Below are 7,145 nucleotides of genomic sequence, written 5' to 3'. Positions count from 1 at the left end.
CTCCAAGAAACACTTCATACGTGGCCGCTCTCCAGTATAAGGGGCGTTCCCTACCATTAATGCTTAGAGAATTTACACTGCACACGTCTGCGGCGCAGTGTGGCTCTGATATGGTCACTGAAGCTGATTGTGGCCACAATGCTTGTATTTATTCCAGAATCCAGCCGCGCCACGCACGTTTCTGAAGCGGCTCTCTGTGCTGCTTCTGTAAAGATACACGCATACGCCTCCTTTGAATAAATATAGCCAAAATCCGTCAAAATCCCACCAAAATCCGCTGCCATGACTTACCGCGAGAGGCAAAAGGTTACGTTTTAGTCGCACAACATCGGTTAATGGAAACGCCGTCATTTCGCAATACTTTTTTATCGACATTTATAGAATATCGCCAAAGTTTTGCACAAATCTGTAATGGAAACGCGCCTATTGTCTTTTTTTAGGTTGAAACGTTAAATCAAGAGCACGCAGTAGGTTCTGAGGTTCTGCTGCAGCTGTTGAGCGTCTCTGTAATAAATGTGTCTGGATAAAAACCAGCGGCAGACCCCAATCTGCCACCGCACTCCTTTATTCCACTTCATCAAATACATCCCATCTTTTCTCGTGTCCTTTATAGATCCTCTTTTGGTACATTCACTGAGGTTCATTAGTTCATAGCCATTGTGCTCCAGATTTGTAACGTGAAGCCTTTTAGGCCTCGTGTGATGAGATTCTGTCTCTGTCTAGGCCTCCTATAAGCTCTTTTTCATTTGGGTGTATAGAAAGCATGAGGATTGGGATTTTGTTGGTGAGGATTTTGAGCTAGAAAGACAGAGAGGATTAAAACAGGAATCCCTCGAGGAAACGCGGATAAAATGTGTCGCCGCAACAACTGGACGGAGAAATGAAAGGAGGGAGGCCGGGCTGCCGTTTGTGCACTTGTTCTCGCTAGTCTTGGCATCTGATGGAGCACAATTACACGCTAGATTAAGGGGCTTGTGGAGATACGGGGGATTGCGTCCCTCCCTCGGGAGGCTGAATTCAGGATCTCTAGCGGACTGCTGGAGAGCGATCTGGCTGTGTGTTTGTGCCATGTGTCTCCTGAGACTGCGTGCTGTTGGTGTCTTCGGACTCCAGGTTTGTGAAATCAGACACAGGCTGGTGGCCTAACTGTTTGTTTGGGGTTTCAGTTGTGGCAGTGAAGGGGCTTTTTCTTGTGTGATTGTTTTGGGTTCCTTTATACACCCTATACGCACTTGAATACTCTTATCATATGACATATATATTCTCTGTACATGTCATATATCATGTCTATACACATTACAGTTCAAAAGTTTGAATGGTTTGAAAAAATAATACTTTTATTCAGCGAGGATTTCCTATTCATCAAAGAATTCTGAAATAAAAAAATATATATCAGTTTCCACAAAAATATGAAGCAGCACAACTGTTCCTTGAGCAGCAAATCAGCATATTAGACTGATTTCTGAAAGATCATGTGACGCTGAAGACTGGAGTAGTGATACTGAAAATTCAGCTTTACATCACAGGAAGAAATTACATTTTAAAATACAGTTGTTTTTTTATTTTAATAATATTTCACAATAGTACTGCGTTATTACTTTTCAGTTTTGATGAAAAATACAGTGAATAACAATTTTATTTACTCATTTTCTAACAAAATGTTGATGTTCCTCGTATCAGGTGATCTGCGAACTTTACTATAAAAATATAGCCTGCAAATAAACATGGCATATCGTGGTTTAAAGAGTTTTGAAAACATTTTATATTGATGTTGACTTTCTATAATTTTATTTTAGACCGATTCTGTTGCAACCATCAAAAGTTATAACAAAAAATATATATTTTTTAAACAATTCACCTATGTGATGTCAGTAAATAATACAATTTTATTCTAGACGGACAAGAAAAGTAATGGGTCTGCATTCTATGGAAGCTTGTTTCTGCCGAGTTTTATCAAAAGGGAAAAAAGGTAATTGCAATTTTATCTAATATTTCTGACTTTTTTTCTCGAAATTTTGAGTTTGTATCTCACAGTTCTGAGACAAAAAATGTCAGAAGTGTTGTAATTGTAAAATATAAACTCACAATTGTGAGAGAAAAAAAAACAGAATTGTGAGATAAAAAGCCACATTTTTATTTTAATTTTTTTATTTTCCCGATGGGGAATTGCGAAGTTATATTATTATTATTATTTTTTTTTTTTTACATCTTTTGATTGAAGGGTCAGAAGTTATTCAAATATAATATAAATTCATAGCAATCAATTCTCATATTTGATATTTGTTCATATTTTATTTGTGTGTGCTCATCTTGTAAATGTGGCGATATCGATATAGGATAAAGCTGCATTCATTACTTTATACTTTCAGCTGTAAATGATTGTTTTGACCTCCACTGAAGCAGCACATGTCGATGTTGTTACTACCTGTTACTTTTCTCAGCGCTGGTCAGGATGTCATCAATCACAGTCATTTGTGATTCCCAGATAAGGATTTATTCATCATTTCACACAGTACAGAGTGAAAGACATCTGCCTGCGTCCACGGTCTCCAGAGCGTCTCCATGTGCTCACTGGCATCTGCTAGCTGGCTCTTATGAGAGCGCGGTTTGGAGATCTCACACTTTTACAGTCTGATTTATTAATGCCACACTATAAGGCGTCATCAGTCGCTGTCAGCTCCTTCTCTTTCATCTGTGTGTGTGTGTGTGCGAGGGATGTCAGGGTCAGCGAGAGAATCTTTTGGTCCTGGCATGTTTCTTCTGAGCTTGTCTGGTCTTGTCAGAGAGAATTTACACCTTTGTTTTGGTCAGCCTCATATAAACTCATTTACTATTAATCTCATATAAGAGACACAGAGAGATCGCAGTGAAACCGCCTCCCCTCCCCAGCATTTTCTAGTTTTTCAGTGAAATATTTAATATCATCTTTAAAACAAAATTACTTACACGTGAAGCAAAATTGCGTAAGATATTGAGACTTGATTTCAGAGAATATAATTTAAGATTGTTTATTTTTATTAAATGTATTCCTGCCTAATTAACAAATTATTTTAAGCATGTATAACATGATTAATTTTAATTATATAACATTACTATATTAAAGTAATTATAAATTTAGCAACATAAATAAAAAAAAAATCTATTTGCCAATAAGGTAATATTTGAATCCTGCCATTTGATCTGTTTTATTTCCATGGTGTGTGTTTTTTTTTTTTTTTTTAGGTGAAAGAGTTATTCAGCATGAAAACATGTTTGGCAGGATTTAAACAATTTTAGTTTTTTCTTTTTTTTTTCTTTTTTAAGAGCCTGTTCATAAGAGTAATTCTTTCATGACATGACAAAGATTGTGCTGTCTGTGGAGCTAGTGCGAAGAAAATAAATAAATAAATAAATAAATAACTTTAAGTAAGTAAAATAAACTTAGTCAATACAAATTGTAGTTTGAATTAGGCTTGCCGCGATAGACGGTGCTGACGGTGATACCGGTGTTAAGCCACAACACGTCACTTGCCCACCGCGTCACCGACCCCCACCGTCGTTTAGATTTTTTATAGTAATAAAAATCATTTAGTTCAGTAAAAGAACAGACACTACAATTAAAAACTGAATGCGGCTTCTCAATGCAGCGTGCCGAACGACAGTCGCATCACAGATCAGATTTCATTTCTCCAGTGAGGAGAGTGAGTCGAGCTGACTGACAAGAAGAGTGGGGTGAGACAGACAAGACGAAGGCGGATGATTTAGTTTCGAAACGAAATGCAAAAGCGCCTGTTTGGCAGTATTTTGGATTTTGAAAAGCCTGTTGACTTTTGCCGTTTATCTAAGGTGATTTTGGAAGTTTTTTAAAACATTAGTTTCTTTTTTAATTGGTTCCACAGTGTTTGCTGATTTTTACTTTATATAGCCTATTATAGGCTACATGTTTACTTATTTCCAGTTTTGTTGGCTATACCTATTATGTAAGTTATTTGTTATTTTATATTAGGCATAGCCTGCCCTATAGCATGGTGTAGCCTATTTTTATTCATTTTGTTAATAAAGCGAGGAAAAGAGGGAAAATTCAAACGAACTAAAAACGAACAATTGCTTTACGCTGAATTGCCGCTATTTGAAAGTGAAAGTAAAATGCGCACGCCTCTTTTACAAGCTATTTAAAAGTGAAGGAAAGTGAGGAAAAGAGGGAACGCAGGAATTAGACAGTTTTTTTTAAATGAAATTGTTATTCATTCTTTTATTCAGCATGGAAACGTGTTTGGCAGGACTTAAAAATGTATTTAGAATTTTTTTAAATTTTGATAAAAAAAAAAAAAAAGTAATTTCATGACATAACACAGGTTTTGCGGTATGTTTGTTTGTTGTGTGGAACTAGTAAGGACACTGATTTAAGAAGATTTGCTTCCAATTTGGTCTGCTTTGCCTGTTTGGTTTGTTAATGGAACGAAACGTCATGAAACTCATCCAGTTTAAATCATCCAATTTAGAAAACGAAAAAAAAAAAACAGTCCAGTTAATGCAACACAATTTTCGATCAAACTTCATGTCGCAGCTATTTTCTTTGGAGCTTCATCAGCGTGGCTTCTCGTTGCCTGTGGTTGTCTGTGGATGTGCTTTGAGAAGTAAAACCCTGTCATTTAGACCCTGTCAACTGTTTTTAGTTCTGTTTTTAGACAGGGGTTCAGTGAAGTTTGTCTGCAGACCTAGAGAGCTGCCCAGATCCTCAGCACTGATCTTCACCAGGAGAGAATGAAATCATATTAGAAATCTTTCTAACCGCTAACAGAATAGATTAGCAAAATGCTTCTTTGTTGTTTATGTCGTGTTGTTTTACACTGGAATGTTCTAGTGGTTTACACTGACAGTGGTTTGTGAAGACACAACAAATGCATGCCATTTATTTTTTCTGTGGAATTAAGGAAATTGAGTGTCAGAGCGATACAACAAAGCTGAGCACAGTTGAATTTGAATGCGCTGTTATGCGATTATTTATTTATTGTGGAAAAATCATGTTACTTTACATACTGCTGTTTATTTGTTATGTTGCTTTTTTTTCTTTATTCTATATATTTTTTTCATTATCATTCATTGACTCATCAGCTTGTGGCAGATAAAAAGTAGCCTACTCTGATTTATTCAAGAAAATAATATTTAGCTCGAAACAAATATCCCACAGGCTGTATTTGCTATTAAAAACACAGCAAATGCAGTAATAATGTGAAATATTATTACAATTTAAAATAACTTGTAAATATTTGAATATATATTCAAATGCAATTTATTCCTGTGATCAAAGCTGAATTTTCAGCATCATTACTCCAGTCTTCAGTGTCACATGATCCTTCAGAAATCAGTATAATATGATAATTTGATGCTTAAGAAACATTTCTGATTATGATCAGTGTTGAAAACAGTTGTGCTGTTTCATATTTTTGTGGAAACTGTGTTTTTTCCAGATTTTGTTTGATGAATAGAAACGTCAAAAGAACAGCATTTATTTAAAATAGAAATCTTTTGTAACATTCTAAAAGTCTTTACTCTACTTTTGATCAATTGAATGCGTCCTTGCTGAATAAAATCATTAATTCCCTTTAAAAAAAAAAAAATCCTACTGCCCCCAAACTTTGGAACTTTAATCTATCAAACTTCAGTTATGTACTAATTTAGTGTTATATATTTTGTCAAGTTGCACAACATTTTCACTGTTTGTGTGAACAGAAAATACTCTGACACGACCCGGCGGCAGCAGACTGTTGGTCTGAAGAATAATTGGCTTGATTGTGCAGTGCAGGAAGCTGCAGGTCTCTGCCCCACTGCCCTACTGCCTCAGGCTGGGTTATGAAGGGCTGGACGTCCCGTTTGATCCGGCTCGCTCTCACACGCACACACGCACACACACCTCTTTGCTCACTGCCTCCTGCAATAAATCTAGAAAACATGCTAATGTTCATAGGCTTTTAAAAAACACTAGCCTCGGGCCTCACACACACACACACACACACACACACACACACTCTGCCACAGCACTAATCATATAGAAGCAAATAGCCTGTGTTGCGAGTCTCGTAAAGCTTCTTTTCAAACCTCATTAAGAAAAAGAATGTGCTATACTTTCCAGGTGTTGGCTAACTAAACAATGTGTAGCGTTTTCTTGCCCAAACAAGATACAGTACACAGACATATTTGGATTACTGCGTTTATGACTAAGATGCACGTTTTTTAGACGTGTTACCATTGTGTAATACCTTGGTTGTTTGGACACGTACCATGGTAATACTATGTTTTTTTTTGGACTTTCAACCTGGTATTCTTTGAATTACCTTGGATACGGCACATATTGTTGATGTTTTAAGACTGATAACTTGGTATTTGCAAAAAAAAAATGAAATGACAGAAAGACTGTGAAAACATCAGGGGGTATTTGGAGGATATGAGAGTATTTTTCATTATGGTTTTACATTAGTAACATTAACTAGCATGGTTTTTGGCAGAAACTGTTCCGTGGTATTTTAATTTTTTTATAAAGGTTAGCCTAGGAGGCAGATTTTGTGCATAACGTGCACATGTGTGTATGTTCATGTAATCTTTCATTGAGAAGTTCTGGGGAAAAAACAGATCTTGAGCAGTTCTGGAAAAGCATTCAGTGTTTCTGACTGTCTGTCTGTCGTTCGATCTAATCTATCTATCTATCTATCTATCATTCTGTCTGTCTGTCTATCATCTTCTATCGTTCTGTCGTTCTATCCATCTATCGTTCTATCTATCTATATATCTGTCTGTCTGTCTGTTGTTCGATCTAATCTATCTATCTATCTATCTATCTGTCTGTCTGTCTGTCTGTCTGTCTGTCTGTCTGTCTATCTATCTATCTATCTATCTATCTATCATTCTGTCTGTCTGTCGTTCGATCTATCTATCTATCTATCTATCTCGATCTAATCTTTCTATCTATCTATATTCGAATCTATCTATCTATCTATCTATCTATCATTCTGTCTGTCTGTCTGTCTGTCTATCATCTATCATCTATCGTTCTATCTATCTTTCTGTCGTTCTATCCATCTATCGTTCTATCTATCGTTCTGTCTATCGTTCTATCCATCCATCCATCCATCGTTCTATCTATCGTTCTATCTGTCTGTCGTTCGATC

Source organism: Sinocyclocheilus rhinocerous, unplaced genomic scaffold (genome assembly GCF_001515625.1).
Source record: "Sinocyclocheilus rhinocerous isolate Xijiao unplaced genomic scaffold, SAMN03320098_v1.1 scaffold2232, whole genome shotgun sequence".
NCBI classification, from domain to species: Eukaryota; Metazoa; Chordata; class Actinopteri; order Cypriniformes; family Cyprinidae; genus Sinocyclocheilus; species Sinocyclocheilus rhinocerous.
Note: the sequence above shows the minus strand (reverse complement) of the source record.